General features: G+C 35.1%; 7 non-coding genes across 7 annotated transcripts; all 7 read left to right on the top strand.

Annotated features, from left to right (window-relative positions):
- Nucleotides 1-300: 300 nt before the first annotated feature.
- Nucleotides 301-372, top strand: TRNAC-GCA (transfer RNA cysteine (anticodon GCA)). The gene has a single exon. It is a non-coding gene; the product is annotated as a tRNA-Cys (tRNA).
- A 6,569-nt stretch (nucleotides 373-6,941) lies between these two features.
- Nucleotides 6,942-7,013, top strand: TRNAC-GCA (transfer RNA cysteine (anticodon GCA)). The gene has a single exon. It is a non-coding gene; the product is annotated as a tRNA-Cys (tRNA).
- An 881-nt stretch (nucleotides 7,014-7,894) lies between these two features.
- TRNAY-AUA (transfer RNA tyrosine (anticodon AUA)) lies at nucleotides 7,895-7,966 on the top strand. Its single transcript has one exon. It is a non-coding gene; the product is annotated as a tRNA-Tyr (tRNA).
- Nucleotides 7,967-11,692: 3,726 nt separating this feature from the next.
- Nucleotides 11,693-11,764, top strand: TRNAY-AUA (transfer RNA tyrosine (anticodon AUA)). Its single transcript has one exon. It is a non-coding gene; the product is annotated as a tRNA-Tyr (tRNA).
- Nucleotides 11,765-16,457: 4,693 nt separating this feature from the next.
- On the top strand, nucleotides 16,458-16,529 carry TRNAY-AUA (transfer RNA tyrosine (anticodon AUA)). Its single transcript has one exon. It is a non-coding gene; the product is annotated as a tRNA-Tyr (tRNA).
- Nucleotides 16,530-18,359: 1,830 nt separating this feature from the next.
- TRNAC-ACA (transfer RNA cysteine (anticodon ACA)) lies at nucleotides 18,360-18,431 on the top strand. The gene has a single exon. It is a non-coding gene; the product is annotated as a tRNA-Cys (tRNA).
- Nucleotides 18,432-23,121: 4,690 nt separating this feature from the next.
- On the top strand, nucleotides 23,122-23,193 carry TRNAC-ACA (transfer RNA cysteine (anticodon ACA)). Its single transcript has one exon. It is a non-coding gene; the product is annotated as a tRNA-Cys (tRNA).
- The last annotated feature ends 1,126 nt before the right edge of the window (nucleotides 23,194-24,319 follow it).

The raw sequence follows: 24,319 nt of genomic DNA, 5'->3' as shown, positions 1-24,319 counted from the left end.
TATGCTCTTAGCACAAAATCAACAAACTGGAGTAGAGAAGCAGCTACGTTTTGCAGAATTTGTGCATTTGACAAAAGTTTTTTTTCCCATGTTCCAATATCTACATGTGATACAAAATGTATGAATCCTTGCAATGGAAACCTCACTGTATTTTACCAAGGCAGATAAAGGACAACATTCGCACCCCACATACTTATAAGGAGGGTTTGGTGGCTGAAAATGAATTGCTTTGATGGTGATTGCATGTTGCTTGCACTTTGTACATATTACTGAATTAATAAAGGTGAACATTTCAGAACTGGGGGTATAGCTCAGTGGTAGAGCATTTGACTGCAGATCAAGAGGTCCCTCGTTCAAATCTGGGTGCCCCCTTCTCCAACTGTGTTACATGTAGAAATATTTTTTTAAATAAATTGAAGAAAACATTTACAATCTTAGCATTTTATGTAATGAGCAACACATTTCTACATTTGAAATACTCCTGATCATCTCCTGAAACATAGGGTACACACCATGAAGCTGTTTTGGATTTCTTTGTATGATACAATCTGTGTTTTACATTCACCCAAGATCTACTGGTGATATTATCAGTTTGAAATAGTCCATTGGAAGCTCATATGAATGTTATAAAACTGTGGTGGAAACCAATAATATGCCCTCAATGAAATGTATTAATTTGCACAGCTGACCAGAAGTGCACTGATGTCATTAGTTCTACAAGTTCCATACAGTCACCCACTCTATCACCTTTTTAAAAAAGGGCGGTTTTCAGCATTCAAGGGTTTATGTCAGTGGTAGAGCGTAGGAGTGCAGTTCAAGAAGTCCCTGTTTCATAACCATATACCCTTTTCAATAGATCCTGTTAAAATGTTTTTCAACCCAATGCACTGTAAGAAACAATAAGATATATCATAATTTCATATACAAAACAATGAACAATTGGGTTTAACTATGCTCTTAGCACAAAATCAACAAACTGCAGTCGAGAAGCAGTTACATTTTGCAGAATGTGTGTATTTGACAAAGGTTTTTTTTCCATGTTCCAAGATCTACATGTGATACGAAATGTATGAATTCTTGCAATGGAAACCTCACTGTATTTTACCAAGGCAGATAAAGGACATCTTGTGTACCCCTTATAGTTATAAGGAGGGTTTGGTGTCTGAAAATGCATTGCTTTGATGGTGATTCCATGTTGCTTCCACTTTGTACATATTACTGAATTAATATAGGTGAACATTTCAGAATCGGGGGTATAGCTCAGTGTAAGAGCATTTGACTGCAGATCAAGAGGTCCACTGTTCAAATCTGGGTGCCCCCTTGTCCAACTGTTTTACCTGTAGAAATATCTTTTTAATTAAATGAATTGAAGTAAACATTTACAATCGTAGCATTTTATGTAATGAGCAACACATTTCTACATTTGAAATACTCCTGCTCATCACCTGAAACATAGGGTAAACACCATTAAGCTGTTTAGGATTTCTTTGTATGATACAAGCTGTGTTTTACATTCACCCAAGTTCTACTGGTGATATTATCAGTTTGAAATAGTCCATTGGAAGCTCATATGAATGTTATAACACTGTGGTGGAAAACAATAATATGCCCTTAATGAAATGTATTAATTTGTACATCTCACCAGAAGTGCACTGATGACATTAGTTCTACAAGTTCCATACAGTCACCCACTCTATCACCTTTTTAGAAAAAGGGCAGTTTTCAGCATTCAAGGGTTTAACTCAGTGGTAGAGCGTAGGAGTGCAGTTCAAGAAGTCCCTGTTTCATAACCATATACCCTGTTCAATAGATCCTGTTAAAATGTTTTTCAACCCAATGCACTGTAAGAAGCCATAGGATATATCATCATTTCATATACAAAACAATGAACAATTGGGTTTAACTATGCTCTTAACACAAAATCAACAAACTGCAGCAGAGAAGCAGCTACGTTTTGCAGAATTTGTGCATTTGACAAAAGTTTTTTTTCCATGTTCCAATATCTACATGTGATACGAAATTTATGAATCCTTGCAATGGAAACCTCACTGTATTTTACCAAGGCAGATAAAGAACATTGTGTGTACCCCTTATACTTATAAGGAGGGTTTGGTGGCTGAAAATGCATTGCTTTGATGGTGATTGCATGTTGCTTCTACTTTGTACATATTACTGAATTAATATAGGTGAACATTTCAGAATTGGGGGTATAGCTCAGTGGTAGAGCTTTTGACTGCAGATCAAGAGGTCCCCCGTTCAAATCTGAGTGCCCCCTTGCCCAACTGTTTTACCTGTAGAAGTATTTTTTTAATTAAATAAATTGAAGTAAACATTTACAATCTTAGTATTTTATGTAATGAGCAACACATTTCTACATTTGAAATACTCCTGATCATCACCTGAAACATAGGGTAAACACCATTACACTGTTTAGGATTTCTTCGTATGATACAAGCTGTGTTTTACATTCACCCAAGTTCTACTGGTGATATTATCAGTTTGAAATAGTCCATTGGAAGCTCATATGAATGTTATAAAACTGTGGTGGAAACCAATAATATGCCCTTAATGAAATGTATTAATTTGTACAGCTGACCAGAAGTGCACTGATGTCATTAGTTCTACAAGTTCCATACAGTCACACACTCTATCACCTTTTTAAAAAAGGGCAGTTTTCAGCATTCAAGGGTTTATGTCAGTGGTAGAGCATAGGAGTGCCATTCAAGAAGTCCCTGTTTCATAACCATATACTCTCTTCAATAGATCCTGTTAAAATGTTTTTCAACCCAATGCACTGTAAGAAACAATAAGATATATCATCATTTCATATACAAAACAATGAACAATTGGGTTCATCTATGCTCTTAGCACAAAATCAACAAACTGCAGTAGAGAAGCAGGTACGTTTTGCAGAATGTGTGCATTTGACAAAAGTTTTTTTTCCATGTTCCAAGATCTACATGTGATATGAAATGTATGAATTCTTGCAATGGAAACCTCACTGTATTTTACCAAGGCAGATAAAGGACATCATTCGCACCCCACATACTTATAAGGAGGGTTTGGTGGCTGAAAATGAATTGCTTTGATGGGGATTGCATGTTGCTTGCACTTAGTACTTATTACTGAATTAATAAAGGTGAACATTTCAGAACTGGTGGTATAGCTCAGTGAGAGAGCATTTGACTGCAGATCAAGAGGTCCCTAGATCAAATCTGGGTGCCCACTTGTCCAACTGTGTTACCTGTAGAAATATTTTTTTAAATAAATTGAAGAAAACATTTACAATCTTAGCATTTTATGTAATGAGCAACACATTTCTACATTTGAAATACTCCTGATCATCTCCTGAAACATAGGGTACACACCATGAAGCTGTTTTGGATTTCTTTGTATGATACAAGCTGTGTTTTACATTCACCCAAGTTCTACTGGTGATATTATCAGTTTGAAACAGTCCATTGGAAGCTCATATGAATGTTATAAAACTGTGGTGGAAACCAATAATATGCCCTCAATGAAATGTATTAATTTGTACAGCTGACCAGAAGTGCACTGATGTCATTAGTTCTACAAGTCCCATACAGTCACCCACTCTATCACCTTTTTAAAAAAGGGCTGTTTTCAGCATTCAAGGGTTTATGTCAGTGGTAGAGCGTAGGAGTGCAGTTCAAGAAATCCCTGTTTCATAACCATATACCCTTTTCAATAGATCATGTTAAAATGTTTTTCAACCCAATGCACTGTAAGAAACAATAAGATATATCATTGTTTCATATACAAAACAATGAACAATTGGGTTTAACTATGCTCTTAGCACAAATCAACAAACTGCAGTAGAGAAGCACTTACATTTTGCAGAATTTGTGCATTTGACAATGGTTTTTTTGCCATGTTCCAAGATCTACATGTGATACGAAATGTATGAATTCTTGAAATGGAAACCTCACTGTATTTTACCAAGGCAGATAAAGGACATCTTGTGTACCCCTTATAGTTATAAGAAGGGTTTGGTGGCTGAAAATGCATTGCTTTGATGGTGATTGCATGTTGCTTCCACTTTGTACATATTACTGAATTAATATAGGTGAACATTTCAGAATTGGGGTATAGCTCAGTGTTAGAGCATTTGATCTGCGGGTCAAGAGGTCCCTAATTCAAATCTGGGTGCCCCCTTTGTCCAACTGTTTTACCTGTAGAAATATTTGTTTTTAATTAAATGAATTGAAGTAAACATTTACAATCTTAGCATTTTATGTAATGAGCAACACATTTCTACATTTGAAATACTCCTGATCATCACCTGAAACATAGGGTAAACACCATTAAGCTGTTTAGGATTCCTTCGTATGATACAAGCTGTGTTTTACATTCACCCAAGTTCTACTGGTGATATTATCAGTTTGAAATAGTCCATTGGAAGCTCATATGAATGTTATAAAACTGTGGTGGAAACCAGTAATATGCCCTTAATGAAATGTATTAATTTGTACAGCTGACCAGAAGTGCACTGAAGTCATTAGTTCTACAAGTTCCATACAGTCACCCACTCTATCACCTTTTTAAAAAAGGGCAGTTTTCAGCATTCAAGGGTTTATGTCAATGGTAGAGTGTAGGAGTGCAGTTCAAGAAGTCCCTGTTTCATAACCATATACCCTTTTCAATAGATCCTGTTAAAATGTTTTTCAACCCAATGCACTGTAAGAAACAATAATATATATCATAATTTCATATACAAAACAATGAACAATTGGGTTTAACTATGCTCTTAGCACAAAATCAACAAACTGCAGTCGAGAAGCAGTTACATTTGCAGAATTTGTGCATTTGACAAAGGTTTTTTTTCCATGTTCCAAGATCTACATGTGATACGAAATGTATGAATTCTTGCAATGGAAACCTCACTGTATTTTACCAAGGCAGATAAAGGACATCTTGTGTACCCCTTATAGTTATAAGAAGGGTTTGGTTGCTGAAAATGCATTGCTTTGATGGTGATCGCATGTTGCTTGCAATTTGTATATATTACTGAATTAATAAAGGTGAACATTTCAGAACTGGGGATGTAGCTCAGTGATAGAGCATTTGACTGCAGATCAAGATGTCCCCAGTTCAAATCTGGGTGCCCCCTTGTCCAAAAGTTTTACCTGTATTTTTTTAAATAAATTGAAGTAAACATTTACAATCTTAGCATTTTATGTAATGAGCAACACATTTCTCCATTTGAAATACTCCTGATCATCACCTGAAACATAGGGTAAACACCATTAAGCTGTTTAGGATTTCTTCATATGATACAAGCTGTGTTTTACATTGACCCACGTTCTACTGGTGATATTATCAGTTTGAAATAGTCCATTGGAAGCTCATATGAATGTTATAAAACTGTGGTGGAAACCAATTATATACCCTTAATGAAATGCATTAATTTGTACAGCTGACCAGAGGTGCACTGATGTCATTAGTTCTACAAGTTCCATACAGTCACCCACTCTATCACCTTTTTAAAAAAGGGCAGTTATCAGCATTCAAGGGTTTATGTCAGTGGTAGAGCGTAGGAGTGTAGTTCAAGAAGTCCATGTTTCATAACCATATACCCTCTTCAATAGATCCCGTAAAAATGTTTTTCAACCCAATGCACTGTAAGAAACAATAGGATATATCATCATTCCATATACAGAACAATGAACAATTGGGTTTAACTATGCTCTTAGCACAAAATCAACAAACTGCAGTAGAGCAGTTACATTTTGCAGAATTTGTGCATTTGACAAAAGTTTTTTTTCCATGTTCCAAGATCTACATGTGATACGAAATGTATGAATTCTTGCAATGGAAACCTCACTGTATTTTACCAAGGCAGATAAAGGACATCCTTTGCACCCCATATACTTATAAGGAGGGTTTGGAGGCTGAAAATGCATTGCTTTGATGATGATTGCATGTTGCTTGCACTTTGTACATATTAGTGAATTAATAAAGGAAAACATTATAGAACTGGGGTATAGCTCAGTGGTAGAGCATTTGACTGCAGATCAAGAGATCCCTAGTTCAAATCTGGGTGCTCCCTTGTCCAACTGTTTAACCTGTATTTTTTTAAATAAATTGAAGTAAACATTTACAATCTTAGCATTTTATGTAATGAGCAACACATTTCTCCATTTGAAATACTCCTGATCATCACCTGAAACATAGGGTAAACACCATTAAGCTGTTTAGGATTTCTTCATATGATACAAGCTGTGTTTTACATTGACCCACGTTCTACTGGTGATATTATCAGTTTGAAATAGTTCATTGGAAGCTCATATGAATGTTATAAAACTGTGGTGGAAATGAATAATATGTCCTTAATGAAATGTATTAATTTGCACAGCTGGCCAGAAGTACACTGATGTCATTAGTTCTACAAGTTCCATACAGTCACCCACTCTATCACCTTTTTAAAAAAGGGCAGTTTTCAGCATTCAAGGGTTTATGTCAGTGGTAGAGCGTAGGAGTGCAGGTCAAGAAGTCCCTGTTTCATAACCATATACTCTTTTCAATAGATCCTGTTAAAATGTTTTTCAACCCAATGCACTGTAAGAAACAATAAGATATATCATCATTTCATATACAAAATAATGAACAATTGGGTTTAACTATGCTCTTAGCACAAAATCAACAAACTGCAGTAGAGAAGCAGTTACATTTTGCAGAATTTGTGCATTTGACAAAGGTTTTTTTTCCATGTTCCAATATCTTCATGTGATACGAAATGTATGAATTCTTGCAATGGAAACCTCACTGTATTTTACCAAGGAAGATAAAGGACATCATGTGTACCCCTTATAGTTATAAGGAGGGTTTGGTGGCTGAAAATGCATTGCTTTGATGGTGATTGCATGTTGCTTCTACTTTGTACATATTACTGAATTAATATAGGTGAACATTTCAGAATTGGGGGTATAGCTCAGCGGTAGAGCTTTTGACTGCAGATCAAGAGGTCCCTAGTTCAAATCTGGGTGCTCCCTTGTCCAACTGTTTTACCTGTAAAAATATTTTTTTAATTAAATAAATTGAAGTAAACATTTACAATCTTAGCATTTTATGTAATGAGCAACACATTTCTACATTTGAAATACTCCTTATCATCACCTGAAACATAGGGTAAACACCTTTAAGCTGTTTAGGATTTCTTCGTATGATACAAGCTGTGTTTTACATTCACCAAAGTTCTACTGGTGATATTATCAGTTTGAAATAGTCCATTGGAAGCTCATATGAATGTTATAAAACTGTGGTGGAAATCAATAATATGTCCTTAATGAAATGTATTAATTTGCACAGCTGACCAGACGTACACTGATGTCATTAGTTCTACAAGTTCCATACAGTCACCCACTCTATCACCTTTTTAAAAAAGGGCAGTTTTCAGCATTCAAGGGTTTATGTCAGTGGTAGAGCGTAGGAGTGCAGTTCAAGAAGTCCCTGTTTCATAACCATATACCCTGTACAATAGATCCTGTTAAAATGTTTTTCAACCCAATGCACTGTAAGAAACAATATGATATATCATCATTTCATATACAAAACAATGAACAATTTGTTTTAACTCAGCTCTTAGCACAAAATCAACAAACTGCAGTAGAGAAGAAGTTACATTTTGCGGAATTTGTGTATTTGACAAAGGTTTTTTTTCCATGTTCCAAGATCTACATGTAATACGAAATGTATGAATTCCTGTAATGGAAACCTCACAGTATTTTACCAAGGCAGATAAAGGACATCTTGTATACCCCTTAGAGTTATAAGGAGGTTTTGGTGGCTGAAAATGCATTGCTTTGATGGTGATTGCATGTTGCTTCCACTTTGTACATATTACTGAATTAATAAAGGTGAAAATTTCAGAATTGGGGGTATCGCTCAGTGGTAGAGCATTTGACTATAGATCAAGAGGTCCCTAGTTCAAATCTGGGTGCCCCCTTGTCTAACCGTTTTAACTGTAGAAATATTTTTTTTAATAAATTGAAGAAAACCTTTACAATCTTAGCATTTTATGTAATGAGCAACACATTTCTACATTTGAAATACTCCTGATCATCACCTGAAACATAGGGTAAACACCATTAAGCTGTTTAGGATTTCTTCGTATGATACAAGCTGTGTTTTACATTCACCCAAGTTCTACTGGTGTTATTATCAGTTTCAAATAATCCATTGGAAGCTCATATGAATGTTATAAAACTGTGGTGGAAACCAATAATATGCCCTTAATGAAATGTATTAATTTGTACAGCTGACCAGAAGTGCACTGATGTCATTAGTTCTACAAGTTCCATACAGTCACCCACTCTATCACCTTTTTAAAAAAGGGCAGTTTTCAGCATTCAAGGGTTTATGTCAGTGGTAGAGCGTAGGAGTGTAGTTCAAGAAGTTCCTGTTTCATAACCATATACTCTTTTCAATAGATCCTGTTAAAATGTTTTTCAACCCAATGCACTGTAAGAAACAATAAGATATATCATCATTTCATATACAAAACAATGAACAATTTGTTTTAACTATGCTCTTAGCACAAAATCAACAAACTGCAGTAGAGAAGCAGTTACATTTTGCGGAATTTGTGCATTTGACAAAGGTTTTTTTTCCATGTTCCAAGATCTACATGTGATACGAAATGTATGAATTCTTGCAATGGAAACCTCACTGTATTTTACCAAGGCAGATAAAGGACATCGTGTGTACCCCTTATAGTTATAAGGAGGGTTTGGTGGCTGAAAATGCATTGCTTTGATGGTGATTGCATGTAGCTTCTACTTTGTACATATTACTGAATTAATATAGGTGAACATTTCAGAATTGGGGGAATAGCTCAGCGGTAGAGAATTTGACTGCAGATCAACAAGTCCCTAGTTCAAATCTGGGTGCTCCCTTGTCTGTTTTACCTGTAGAAATCTTTTTTAAATTAAATAAATTGAAGTAAACATTTACAATCTTAGCATTTTATGTAATGAGCAACACATTTCTACATTTGAAATACTCCTGATCATCACCTGAAACATAGGGGAAACACCATTAAGCTGTTTAGGATTTCTTTGTATGATACAAGCTTTGTTTTACATTCACCCAAGTTCTACTGGTGTTATTATCAGTTTGAAATACTCCATTGGAAGCTCATATGAATGTTATAAAACTGTGGTGGAAACCAATAATATGCCCTCAATGAAATGTATTAATTTGTACAGCTGCCCAGAAGTGCACTGATGTCATTAGTTCTACAAGTTCCATACAGGCACCCACTCTATCACCTTTTTAAAAAAGGGCAGTTTTCAGCATTCAAGGGTTTATGTCAGTGGTAGAGCGGAGAAGTGCAGTTCAAGAAGTCCCTGTTTCATAACCATGTACCCTCTTCAATAGATCCTGTTCAAATGTTTTTCAACCCAATGCACTGTAAGAAACAATAGGATATATCATCATTTCATATAAAAAACAATGAACAATTGGGTTTAACTATGCTCTTAGCACAAAATCAACAAACTGCAGTAGAGAAGCAGTTACGCTTTGCAGAATTTGTGCATTTGACAAAAGTTTTTTTTCCATGTTCCAATATCTACATGTGATACGAAATGTATGAATTATTGCAATGGAAACCTCACTGTATTTTACCAAGGCAGATAAAGGACATTGTGTGTACCCCTTATAGTTATAAGGAGGGTTTGGTGGCTGAAAATGCATTGCTTTGATGGTGATTGTATGTTGCTTCTACTTTGCACATATTACTGAATTAATATAGGTGAACATTTCAGATTGGAGGGTATAGCTCAGTGGTTGAGCATTTGACTGCAGATCAAGAGGTCCCTAGTTCAAATCTGGGTGCCCCCATTGTCTAACTGTTTCACCTGTAGAAATATTTTTTTAATTAAATAAATTGAAGTAAACATTTACAATCTTAGCATTTTATGTAATGAGCAACACATTTCTACATTTGAAATACTCCTGATCATCACCTGAAACATAGGGTAAACACCATTAAGCTGTTTAGGATTTCTTCGTATGATACAAGCTGTGTTTTACATTCACCCAAGTTCTACTGGTGTTATTATCAGTTTGAAATAATCCATTGGAAGCTCATATGAATGTTATAAAACTGTGGTGGAAACCAATAATATGCCCTTAATGAAATGTATTAATTTGTACAGCTGACCAGAAGTGCACTGATGTCATTAGTTCTACAAGTTCCATACAGTCACCCACTCTATCACCTTTTTAAAAAAGGGCAGTTTTCAGCATTCAAGGGTTTATGTCAGTGGTAGAGCGTAGGAGTGTAGTTCAAGAAGTTCCTGTTTCATAACCATATACTCTTTTCAATAGATCCTGTTAAAATGTTTTTCAACCCAATGCACTGTAAGAAACAATAAGATATATCATCATTTCATATACAAAACAATGAACAATTTGTTTTAACTATGCTCTTAGCACAAAATCAACAAACTGCAGTAGAGAAGCAGTTACATTTTGCGGAATTTGTGCATTTGACAAAGGTTTTTTTTCCATGTTCCAAGATCTACATGTGATACGAAATGTATGAATTCTTGCAATGGAAACCTCACTGTATTTCAGATAAAGGACATCGTGTGTACCCCTTATAGTTATAAGGAGGGTTTGGTGGCTGAAAATGCATTGCTTTGATGGTGATTGCATGTAGCTTCTACTTTGTACATATTACTGAATTAATATAGGTGAACATTTCAGAATTGGGGGAATAGCTCAGCGGTAGAGAATTTGACTGCAGATCAAGAGGTCCCTAGTTCAAATCTGGGTGCCCCCTTTTCCAACTGTTTTACCTGTAGAAATATTGTTTTAATTTCAATAAATTGAAGTAAACATTTACAATCTTAGCATTTTGTGTAATGAGCAAAAAATTTCTACATTTGAAATACTTCTGATCATCACCTGAAACATAGGGTAAACACCATTAAGCTGTTTAGGATTTCTTCGTATGATACAAGCTGTGTTTTACATTCACCCAAGTTCTACTGGTGTTATTATCAGTTTGAAATAGTCCATTGGAAGCTCATATGAATGTTATAAAACTGTGGTGGAAACCAATAATATGCCCTCAATGAAATGTATTAATTTGTACAGCTGCCCAGAAGTGCACTGATGTCATTAGTTCTACAAGTTCCATACAGTCACCCACTCTATCACCTTTTTAAAAAAGGGCAGTTTTCAGCATTCAAGGGTTTATGTCAGTGGTAGAGCGTAGGAGTGCAGTTCAAGAAGTTCCTGTTTCATAACCATATACTCTTTTCAATAGATCCTGTTAAAATGTTTTTCAACCCAATGCACTGTAAGAAACAATAAGATATATCATCATTTCATATACAAAACAATGAACAATTTGTTTTAACTATGCTCTTAGCACAAAATCAACAAACTGCAGTAGAGAAGCAGTTCCTTTTTGCCGAATTTGTGCATTTGACAAAAGTTTTTTTTCCATGTTCCAATATCTACATGTGATACGAAATTTATGAATTATTGCAATGGAAACCTCACTGTATTTTACCAAGGCAGATAAAGGACATCGTGTGTACCCCTTATAGTTATAAGGAGGGTTTGGTGGCTGAAAATGCATTGCTTTGATGGTGATTGTATGTTGCTTCTACGTTGTACATATTACTGAATTAATTTAGGTGAACATTTCAGACTTGAGGGTATCGCTCAGTGGTAGAGCATTTGACTATAGATCAAGAGGTCCCTAGTTCAAATCTGGGTGCCCCCTTGTCTAACCGTTTTACCTGTAGAAATATTTTTTTAATTAAATAAATTGAAGAAAACATTTACAATTTTAGCATTTTATGTAATGAGCAACACATTTCTACATTTAAAATGCTCCTGATCATCACCTGAAACATAGGGTAAACACCATTAAGCTGTTTAGGATTTCTTCGTATGATACAAGCTGTGTTTTACATTCACCCAAGTTCTACTGGTGATATTATCAGTTTGAATTAGTCCATTGGAAGCTCATAGGAATGTTATAAAACTGTGGTGGAAACCAATAATATGCCCTTAATGAAATGTATTAATTTGTACAGCTGACCAGAAGTGCACTGATGTCATTACTTCTACAAGTTCCATACAGTCACCCACTCTATCACCTTTTTAAAAAAAGGGCAGTTTTCAGCATTCAAGGGTTTATGTCAGTGGTAGAGCGTAGGAGTGCAGTTCAAGAAGTCCCTGTTTCATAACCATATACCCTGTTCAATAGATCTTGTTAAAATGTTTTTCAACCCAATGCACTGTAAGAAACAATAGGATATATCATCATCTCATATAAAAAAACAAAGAACAATTTGTTTTAACTATGCTCTTAGCACAAAATCAGCAAACTGCAGTAGAGAAGCAGCTACGTTTTGCAGAATGTGTGCATTTGACAAAGGTTTTTTTTCCATGTTCCAAGATCTACATGTGATACGAAATTTATGAATCCTTGCAATGGAAACCTCACTGTATTTTACCAAGGCAGAAAACGGACATCTTGTGTACCCCTTATCGTTATAAGGAGGGTTTGGTGGCTGAAAATGCATTGATTTGATGGTGATTGCATGTTGCTTCTACTTTGTACATATTACTGAATTAATATAGGTGAACATTTCAGATTTGGGTGTATAGCTCAGCGGTATAGCATTTGACTGCAGATCAAGCGGCCCCTAGTTCAAATCTGGGTGCCCCCTTGTCCAGCTGTTTTACCTGTAGAAATATTTTTTTGAATAAATTGAAGAAAACATTCACAATCTTAGCATTTTATGTAATGAGCAACACATTTCTACATTTGAAATACTCCTGATCATCTCCTGAAACATAAGGTAAACACCATGAAACTGTTTAGGATTTCTTCGTATGATACAAGCAGTGTTTTACATTCACCCAAGTTCTACTGGTGATATTATCAGTTTGAAATAGTCCATTGGAAGCTCATATGAATGTTATAAAACTGTGGTGGAAACCAATAATATGCCCTCAATGAAATGTATTAATTTGTACAGCTGCCCAGAAGTGCACTGATGTCATTAGTTCTACAAGTTCCATACAGTCACCCACTCTATCACCTTTTTAAAAAAGGGCAGTTTTCAGCATTCAAGGGTTTATGTCAGTGGTAGAGCGTAGGAGTGCAGTTCAAGAAGTTCCTGTTTCATAACCATATACTCTTTTCAATAGATCCTGTTAAAATGTTTTTCAACCCAATGCACTGTAAGAAACAATAAGATATATCATCATTTCATATACAAAACAATGAACAATTTGTTTTAACTATGCTCTTAGCACAAAATCAACAAACTGCAGTAGAAAAGCAGTTACATTTTGCGGAATTTGTGCATTTGACAAAGGTTTTTTTTCCATGTTCCAAGATCTACATGTGATACGAAATGTATGAATTCTTGCAATGGAAACCTCACTGTATTTTACCAAGGCAGATAAAGGACATCGTGTGTACCCCTTATAGTTATAAGGAGGGTTTGGTGGCTGAAAATGCATTGCTTTGATGGTGATTGCATGTAGCTTCTATTTTGTACATATTACTGAATTAATATAGGTTAACCTTTCAGAATTGGCGGAATAGCTCAGCGGTAAAGAATTTGACTGCAGATCAAGAGATCCCTAATTCAAATCTGGGTGCCCCCTTTTCCAACTGTTTTACCTGTAAAAATATTGTTTTAATTTCAATAAATTGAAGTAAACATTTACAATCTTAGCATTTTATGTAATGAGCAACACATTTCTACATTTGAAATACTTCTGATCATCACCTGAAACATAGGGTAAACACCATTAAGCTGTTTAGGATCTCTTCATATGATACACGCTGTGTTTTACATTCACCCAAGTTCTACTGGTGATATTATCAGTTTGAAATAGTCCATTGGAAGCTCATATGAATGTTATAAAACTGTGGTGGAAACCAACAATATGCCCTCAATGAAATGTATTAATTTGTACAGCTGACCAGAAGTGCACTGATGTCATTAGTTCTACAAGTTCCATACAGTCCCCCAATCTATCACCTTTTTAAAAAAGGGCAGTTTTCAGCATTCAATGGTTTATGTCAGTGGTAGAGCGTAGGAGTGCAGTTCAAGAAGTCCCTGTTTCATAACCATGTACCCTCTTCAATAGATCCTGTTAACATGTTTTTCAACCCAATGCACTGTAAGAAACAATAGGATATATCATCATTTCATATAAAAAACAATGAACAATTGGGTTTAACTATGCTCTTAGCACAAAATCAGCAAACTGCATTAGAGAAACAGTTACGTTTTGCAGAATTTGTGCATTTGACAAAAGTTTTTTTTCCATGTTCCAATATCTACATGTGATACGAAATTTATGAATTATTGCAATGGAAACCTCACTGTATTTTACCAAGGCAGATAAAGGACATCGTGTGTACCCCTTTTAGTTATAAGGAGGGTTTGGTGGCTGAAAATGCATTGCTTTGATGGTGATTGTATGTTGCTTCTACGTTGTACATATTACTGAATTAATATATGTGAACATTTCAGACTTAAGGGTATAGCTCAGTGGTAGAGCATTTGACTGCAGATCAAGAGGTCACTAGTTCAAATCTGGGTGCCCCCATTGTCTAACTGTTTTACTTGTAGAGATATTTTATTAATTAAATGAATTGAAGTAAACATTTACAATCTTAGCATTTTATGTAATGAGCAACACATTTCTACATTTGAAATACTCCTGATCATCACCTGAAACATAGGGTAAACACCATTAAGCTGTTTAGGATTTCTTCGTATGATACAAGCTTTGTTTTACATTCACCCAAGTTCTACTGGTGTTATTATCAGTTTGAAATAGTCCATTGGAAGCTCATATGAATGTTATAAAACTGTGGTGGAAACCACTAATATGCCCTCAATTAAATGTATTAATTTGTAGCGCTGCCCACAAGTGCACTGATGTCAATAGTTCTACAAGTTCCATACAGTCACCCACTCTATCACCTTTTTAAAAAAGGACAGTTTTCAGCATTCAAGGGTTTATGTCAGTGGTAGAGCGTAGGAGTGCAGTTCAAGAAGATCCTGTTTCATAACCATATACCCTTTTGAATAGATCCTGTTAAAATGTTTTTCAACCCAATGCACTGTATGAAACAATAAGATATATCATCATTTCATATACAAAACAATGAACAATTTGTTTTAACTATGCTCTTAGCACAAAATCAACAAACTGCAGTAGAGAAGCAGTTACATTTTGCGGAATTTGTGCATTTGACAAAGGTTTTTTTTTCATGTTCCAAGATCCACATGTGATACGAAATGTATGAATTCTTGCAATGGAAACCTCACTGTATTTTACCAAGGCAGATAAAGGACATCTTGTGTACCCCTTATAGTTATAAGGAGGGTTTGGTGGCTGAAAATGCATTGCTTTGATGGTGATTGCATGTAGCTTCTACTTTGTACATATTACTGAATTAATATAGGTAAATATTTCAGAATGGGGGGAATAGCTCAGCGGTACAGAATTTGACTGCAGGTCAACAGGTCCCTAGTTCAAATCTGGGTGCTACCTTGTCCAACTGTTTTACCTGTAGAAATCTTTTTTTAATTAAATAAATTGAAGTAAACATTTACAATCTTCGCATTTTATGTAATGAGCAACACATTTCTACATTTGAAATACTCCTGATCATCATTGAAACATAGGGTAAACAACATTAAGCTGTTTAGGATTTCTTCGTATGATACAAGCTGTGTTTTACATTCACCAAAGTTCTATTGGTGTTATTATCAGTTTGAAATAGTCCATTGGAAGCTCATATAAATGTTATAAAACTGTGGTGGAAACCAATAATATGCCCTTAATGAAATGTATTAATTTGTACAGCTGACCAGAAGTGCACTGATGTCATTAGTTCTACAAGTTCCATACAGTCACCCACTCTATCACCTTTTTAAAAAAGGCCAGTTTTCAGCATTCAAGGGTTTATGTCAGTGGTAGAGCGTAGGAGTGTAGTTCAAGAAGTCCCTGTTTCATAACCATATACCCTGTACAATAGATCCTGTTAAAATGTTTTTCAACCCAATGCACTGTAAGAAACAATAAGATATATCATCATTTCATATACAAAACAATGAACAATTTGTTTTAACTATGCTCTTAGCACAAAATCAACAAACTGCAGTAGAGAAGAAGTTACATTTTGCGGAATTTGTGTATTTGACAAAGGTTTTTTTTTTCCATGTTCCAGAATCTACATGTGATATGAAATGTATGAATTCTTGCAATGGAAACCTCACTGTATTTTGCCAAGGCAGATAAAGGACATCTTGTATACCCCTTAGAGTTATAAGGAGGTTTTGGTGGCTGAAAATGCATTGTTTTGATGGTGATTGCATGTTGCTTCCACTTTGTACATATTACTGAATTAATAAAGGTGAAAATTTCAGAATTGGGGTATCGCTCAGTGGTAGAGCATTTGACTATAGATCAAGAGGTCCCTAGTTCAAATCTGGGTGCCCCCTTGTCTAACCGTTTTACCTGTAGAAATATTTTTTTTAAATAAATTGAAGAAAACATTTACAATCTTAGCATTTTGTGTAATGAGCAAAACATTTCTACATTTGAAATACTTCTGATCATCACCTGAAACATAGGGTAAACACCATTAAGCTGTTTAGGATTTCTTCGTATGATACAAGCTGTGTTTTACATTCACCCAAGTTCTACTGGTGATATTATCAGTTTGAAATAGTCCATTGGAAGCTCATATGAATGTTATAAAACTGTGGTGGAAACCAACAATATGCCCTTAATGAAATGTATTAATTTGAACAGCTGACCAGAAGTGCACTGATGTCATTAGTTCTACAAGTTCCATACAGTCACCCACTCTATCACCTTTTTAAAAAAGGGCAGTTTTCAGCATTCAAGGGTTTATGTCAGTGGTAGAGCGTAGGGGTGCAGTTCAAGAAGTCCCTGTTTCATAACCATATACCCTTTTCAATAGATCCTGTTAAAATGTTTTTCAACCCAATGCACTGTAAGAAACAATAAGATATATCATCATTTCATATACAAAACAATGAACAATTGGGTTTAACCATGCTCTTAGCACAAAATCAACAAACTGCAGTAGAGAAGCAGTTACATTTTGCAGAATGTGTGCATTTGACAAAGGTTTTTTTTCCATGTTCCAAGATCTACATGTGATACGAAATTTATGAATTCTTGCAATGGAAACCTCACTGTATTTTACCAAGGCAGATAAAGGACATTGTGTGTACCCCTTATAGTTATAAGGAGGGTTTGGTGGCTGAAAATGCATTGCTTTGATGGTGATTGCATGTAGCTTCTACTTTGTACATATTACTGAATTAATATAGGTGAACATTTCAGAATTGGGGGAATAGCTCAGCGGTAGAGAATTTGACTGCAGATCAACAGGTCCCTATTTCAAATCTGGGTGCTCACTTGTCCAACTGTTTTACCTGTAGAAATCTTTTTTTAATTAAATAAATTGAAGTAAACATTTACAATCTTAGCATTTTATGTAATGAGCAACACATTTCTACATTTGAAATACTCCTGATCATCATTGAAACATAGGGTAAACAACATTAAGCTGTTTAGGATTTCTTCGTATGATACAAGCTTTGTTTTACATTCACCCACGTTCTACTGGTGTTATTATCAGTTTGAAATAGTCCATTGGAAGCTCATATGAATGTTATAAAACTGTGGTGGAAACCAATAATATGCCCTCAATGAAATGTATTAATTTGTACAGCTGCCCAGAAGTGCACTGATGTCATTAGTTCTACAAGTTCCATACAGTCACCCACTCTATCACCTTTTTAAAAAAGGGCAGTTTTCAGCATTCAAGGGTTTATGTCAGTGGTAGAGTGTAGGAGTGCAGTTCAAGAAGTTCCTGTTTCATAACCATATACACTTTTCAATAGATCCTGTTAAAATGTTTTTCAACCCAATGCACTGTAAGAAACAATAAGATATATCATCATTTCATATACAAAACAATGAACAATTTGTTTTAACTATGCTCTTAGCACAAAATCAACAAACTGCAGTAGAGAAGCAGTTACATTTTGCGGAATTTGTGCATTTGACATAGGTTTTTTTTCCATGTTCCAAGATCTACATGTGATACGAAATGTATGAATTCTTGCAATGGAAACCTCACTGTATTTTACCAAGGCAGATAAAGGACCTCGTGTGTACCCCTTATAGTTATAAGGAGGGTTTGGTGGCTGAAAATGCATTGCTTTGATGGTGATTGCATGTTGCTTCCACTTTGTACATATTACTGAATTAATAAAGTTGACAATTTCAGAATTGGGGGTATCGCTCAGTGGTAGAGCATTTGACTACAGATGAAGAGGTCCCTAGTTCAAATCTGGGTGCCCCCTTGTCTAACCGTTTTACCTGTAGAAATATTTTTTTAAATAAATTGAAGAAAACATTTACAATCTTAGCATTTTATGTAATGAGCAACACATATCTACATTTGAAATACTCTTGATCAATACCTGAGACATAGGGTAAACACCATTAAGCTGTTTAGGATTTCTTCGTATGATACACGCTGTGTTTTACATTCACCAAAGTTCTATTGGTGATATTATCAGTTTGAAATAGTCCATTGGAAGCTCATATGAATGTTATAAAACTGTGGTGGAAACCAATAATATGCCCTTAATGAAATGTATTAATTTGTACAGCTGACCAGAAGTGCACTGATGTCATTAGTTCTACAAGTTCCATACAGTCACCCACTCTATCACCTTTTTAAAAAAGGGCAGTTTTCAGCATTCAAGGGTTTATGTCAGTGGTAGAGCGTAGGTGTGTAGTTCAAGAAGTTCCTGTTTCATAACCATATACTCTTTTCAATAGATCCTGTTAAAATGTTTTTCAACCCAATGCACTGTAAGAAACAATAAGATATATCATCATTTCATATACAAAACAATGAACAATTTGTTTTAACTATGCTCTTAGCACAAAATCAACAAACTGCAGTAGAGAAGCAGTTACATTTTGCGGAATTTGTGCATTTGACAAAGGTTTTTTTTCCATGTTCCAAGATCTACATGTGATAAGAAATGTATGAATTCTTGCAATGGAAACCTCACTGTATTTTACCAAGGCAGATAAAGGACATCGTGTGTACCCCTTATAGTTATAAGGAGGGTTTGGTGGCTGAAAATGCATTGCTTTGATGGTGATTGCATGTAGCTTCTACTTTGTACATATTACTGAATTAATATAGGTGAACATTTCAGAATTGGGGGAATAGCTCAGCTGTAGGGAATTTGACTGCAGATCAACAGGTCCCTAGTTCAAACCTGGGTGCCCCCTTGTGTAACTGTTTTACCTGTAGAAATCTGTTTTTAATTAAATACATTGAAGTAAACATTTACAATCTTAGCATTTTATGTAATGAGCAACACATTTCTACATTTGAAATACTCCTGATCATCATTGAAACATAGGGTAAACAACATTAAGCTGTTTAGGATTTCTTCGTATGATACAAGCTTTGTTTTACATTCACCCACATTCTACTGGTGTTATTATCAGTTTGAAATAGTCCATTGGAAGCTCATATGAATGTTATAAAACTGTGGTGGAAACCAATAATATGCCCTCAATGAAATGTATTAATTTGTACAGCTGCCCAGAAGTGCACTGATGTCATTAGTTCTACAAGTTCCATACAGTCACCCACTCTATCACCTTTTTAAAAAAGGGCAGTTTTCAGCATTCAAGGGTTTATGTCAGTGGTAGAGCGTAGGAGTGCAGTTCAAGAAGTTCCTGTTTCATAACCATATACTCTTTTCAATAGATCCTGTTAAAATGTTTTTCAACCCAATGCACTGTAAGAAACAATAAGATATATCATCATTTCATATACAAAACAATGAACAATTTGTTTTAACTATGCTCTTAGCACAAAATCAACAAACTGCAGTAGAGAAGTAGTTATATTTTGCGGAATTTGTGCATTTGACATAGGTTTTTTTTCCATGTTCCAAGATCTACATGTGATACGAAATGTATGAATTCTTGCAATGGAAACCTCACTGTATTTTACCAAGGCAGATAGAGGACCTTGTGTGTACCCCTTATAGTTATAAGGAGTGTTTGGTGGCTGAAAATGCATTGCTTTGATGGTGATTGCATGTAGCTTCTACTTTGTACATATTACTGAATTAATATAGGTGAACATTTCAGAATTGGGGGAATAGCTCAGCGGTAGAGAATTTGACTGCAGATCAAGAGGTCCCTAATTCAAATCTGGGTGCCCCCTTTTCCAACTGTTTTACCTGTAGAAATCTTTTTTTAATTTCAATAAATTTAAGTAAACATTTACAATCTTAGCATTTTATGTAATGAGCAACACATTTCTACATTTGAAATACTCCTGATCATTATTGAAACATAGGGTAAACAACATTAAGCTGTTTAGGATTTCTTCGTATGATACAAGCTTTGTTTTACATTCACCCACGTTCTACTGGTGTTATTATCAGTTTGAAATAGTCCATTGGAAGCTCATATGAATGTTATAAAACTGTGGTGGAAACCAATAATATGCCCTCAATGAAATATATTCATTTGTACAGCTGCCCAGAAGTGCACTGATGTCATTAGTTCTACAAGTTCCATACAGTCACCCACTCTATTACCTTTTTAAAAAAGGGCAGTTTTCAGCATTCAAGGGTTTATGTCAGTGGTAGAGCGTAGGAGTGCAGTTCAAGAAGTTCCTGTTTCATAACCATATACTCTTTTCAATAGATCCTGTTAAAATGTTTTTCAACCCAATGCACTGTAAGAAACAATAAGATATATCATCATTTCATATACAAAACAATGAACAATTTGTTTTAACTATGCTCTTAGCACAAAATCAACAAACTGCAGTAGAGAAGCAGTTACATTTTGCGGAATTTGTGCATTTGACAAAGGTTTTTTTTCCATGTTCCAAGATCTACATGTGATACGAAATGTATGAATTCTTGCAATGGAAACCTCACTGTATTTTACCAAGGCAGATAAAGGACATCGTGTGTACCCCTTATAGTTATAAGGAGGGTTTGGTGGCTGAAAATGCATTGCTTTGATGGTGATTGCATGTAGCTTCTATTTTGTACATATTACTGAATTAATATAGGTGAACATTTCAGAATTGGCGGAATAGCTCAGCGGTAGAGAATTTGACGGCAGATCAAGAGATCCCTAATTCAAATCTGGGTGCCCCTTTTTCCAACTGTTTTACCTGTAGAAATATTGTTTTAATTTCAATAAATTGAAGTAAACATTTACAATCTTAGCATTTTATGTAATGAGCAACACATTTCTACATTTGAAATACTTCTGATCATCACCTGAAACATAGGGTAAACACCATTAAGCTGTTTAGGATTTCTTCGTATGATACACGCTGTGTTTTACATTCACCCAAGTTCTACTGGTGATATTATCAGTTTGAAATAGTCCATTGGAAGCTCATATGAATGTTATAAAACTGTGGTGGAAACCAACAATATGCCCTCAATGAAATGTATTAATTTGTACAGCTGACCAGAAGTGCACTGATGTCATTAGTTCTACAAGTTCCATACAGTCACCCAATCTATCACCTTTTTAAAAAAGGGCAGTTTTCAGCATTCAAGGGTTTATGTCAGTGGTAGAGCGTAGGAGTGCAGTTCAAGAAGTCCCTGTTTCATAACCATGTACCCTCTTCAATAGATCCTGTTAACATGTTTTTCAACCCAATGCACTGTAAGAAACAATAGGATATATCATCATTTCATATAAAAAACAATGAACAATTGGGTTTAACTATGCTCTTAGCACAAAATCAGCAAACTGCATTAGAGAAGCAGTTACGTTTTGCAGAATTTGTGCATTTGACAAAAGTTTTTTTTCCATGTTCCAATATCTACATGTGATTCGAGATTTATGAATTATTGCAATGGAAACCTCACTGTATTTTACCAAGGCAGATAAAGGACATCGTGTGTACCCCTTATAGTTATAAGGAGGGTTTGGTGGCTGAAAATGCATTGCTTTGATGGTGATTGTGTGTTGCTTCTACGTTGTACATATTACTGAATTAATATAGGTGAACAGTTCAGACTTGAGGGTATAGCTCAGTGGTAGAGCATTTGACTGCAGATTAAGAAGGCACTGGTTCAAATCTGGGTGCCCCCATTGTCTAACTGTTTTACCTGTAGAAATATTTTTTTAATTAAATAAATTGAAGTAAACATTTACAATCTTAGCATTTTATGTAATGAGCAACACATTTCTACATTTGAAATACTCCTGATCATCACCTGAAACATAGGGTAAACACCATTAAGCTGTTTAGGATTTCTTCGTATGATACAAGCTTTGTTTTACATTCACCCAAGTTCTACTGGTGTTATTATCAGTTTGAAATAGTCCATTGGAAGCTCATATGAATGTTATAAAACTGTGGTGGAAACCAATAATATGCCCTCAATGAAATGTATTAATTTGTAGCGCTGCCCACAAGTGCACTGATGTCATTAGTTCTACAAGTTCCATACAGTCACCCACTCTATCACCTTTTTAAAAAAGGACAGTTTTCAGCATTCAAGGGTTTATGTCAGTGGTAGAGCGTAGGAGTGCAGTTCAAGAAGTTCCTGTTTCATAACCATATACCCTTTTGAATAGACCCTGTTAAAATGTTTTTCAACCCAATGCACTGTAAGAAACAATAAGATATATCATCATTTCATATGCAAAACAATGAACAATTTGTTTTAACTATGCTCTTAGCACAAAATCAACAAACTGCAGTAGAGAAGCAGGTACATTTTGCGGAATTTGTGTATTTGACAAAGGTTTTTTTTCCATGTTCCAAGATCTACATGTGATATGAAATGTATGAATTCTTGCAATGGAAACCTCACTGTATTTTACCAAGGCAGATAAAGGACATCTTGTATACCCCTTAGAGTTATAAGGAGGTTTTGGTGGCTGAAAATGCATTGCTTTGATGGTGATTGCATGTTGCTTCCACTTTGTACATATCACTGAATTAATAAAGTTGACAATTTCAGAATTGGGGGTATCGCTCAGTGGTAGAGCATTTGACTACAGATGAAGAGGTCCCTAGTTCAAATCTGGGTGCCCCCTTGTCTAACCGTTTTACCTGTAGAAATATTTTTTTAAATAAATTGAAGAAAACATTTACAATCTTAGCATTTTATGTAATGAGCAACACATTTCTACATTTGAAATACTCTTGATCAATACCTGAGACATAGGGTAAACACCATTAAGCTGTTTAGGATTTCTTCGTATGATACACGCTGTGTTTTACATTCACCAAAGTTCTATTGGTGATATTATCAGTTTGAAATAGTCCATTGGCAGCTCATATGAATGTTATAAAACTGTGGTGGAAACCAATAATATGCCCTTAATGAAATGTATTAATTTGTACAGCTGACCAGAAGTGCACTGATGTCATTAGTTCTACAAGTTCCATACAGTCACCCACTCTATCACCTTTTTAAAAAAGGGCAGTTTTCAGCATTCAAGGGTTTATGTCAGTGGTAGAGCGTAGGTGTGTAGTTCAAGAAGTTCCTGTTTCATAACCATATACTCTTTTCAATAGATCCTGTTAAAATGTTTTTCAACCCAATGCACTGTAAGAAACAATAAGATATATCATCATTTCATATACAAAACAATGAACAATTTGTTTTAACTATGCTCTTAGCACAAAATCAACAAACTGCAGTAGAGAAGCAGTTACATTTTGCGGAATTTGTGCATTTGACAAAGGTTTTTTTTCCATGTTCCAAGATCTACATGTGATACGAAATGTATGAATTCTTGCAATGGAAACCTCACTGTATTTTACCAAGGCAGATAAAGTACATCGTGTGTACCCCTTGTAGTTATAAGGAGGGTTTGGTGGCTGAAAATGCATTGCTGTGATGGTGATTGTATGTTGCTTCTACTTTGCACATATTACTGAATTAATATAGATAAACATTTCAGGTTGGAGGGTATAGCTCAGTGGTAGAGCATTTTACTGCAGATCAAGAGGTCCCTAGTTCAAATCTGGGTGCCCCCATTGTCTAACTGTTTTACCTGTAGAAATATTTTTTTAATTAAATAAATTGAAGTAAACATTTACAATCTTAGCATTTTATGTAATGAGCAACACATTTCTACATTTGAAATACTCCTGATCATCACCTGAAACATAGGGTAAACACCATTAAGCTGTTTAGGATTTCTTCGTATGATA

Source organism: Ambystoma mexicanum, chromosome 4q (assembly GCF_040938575.1).
Source record: "Ambystoma mexicanum isolate Mex_15411 chromosome 4q, UKY_AmexF1_1, whole genome shotgun sequence".
In the NCBI taxonomy this organism is placed as follows: Eukaryota; Metazoa; Chordata; class Amphibia; order Caudata; family Ambystomatidae; genus Ambystoma; species Ambystoma mexicanum.
The sequence above is the reverse complement of the archived record's forward strand: the minus strand, read 5'-3'. Positions and strand labels throughout refer to the sequence as shown.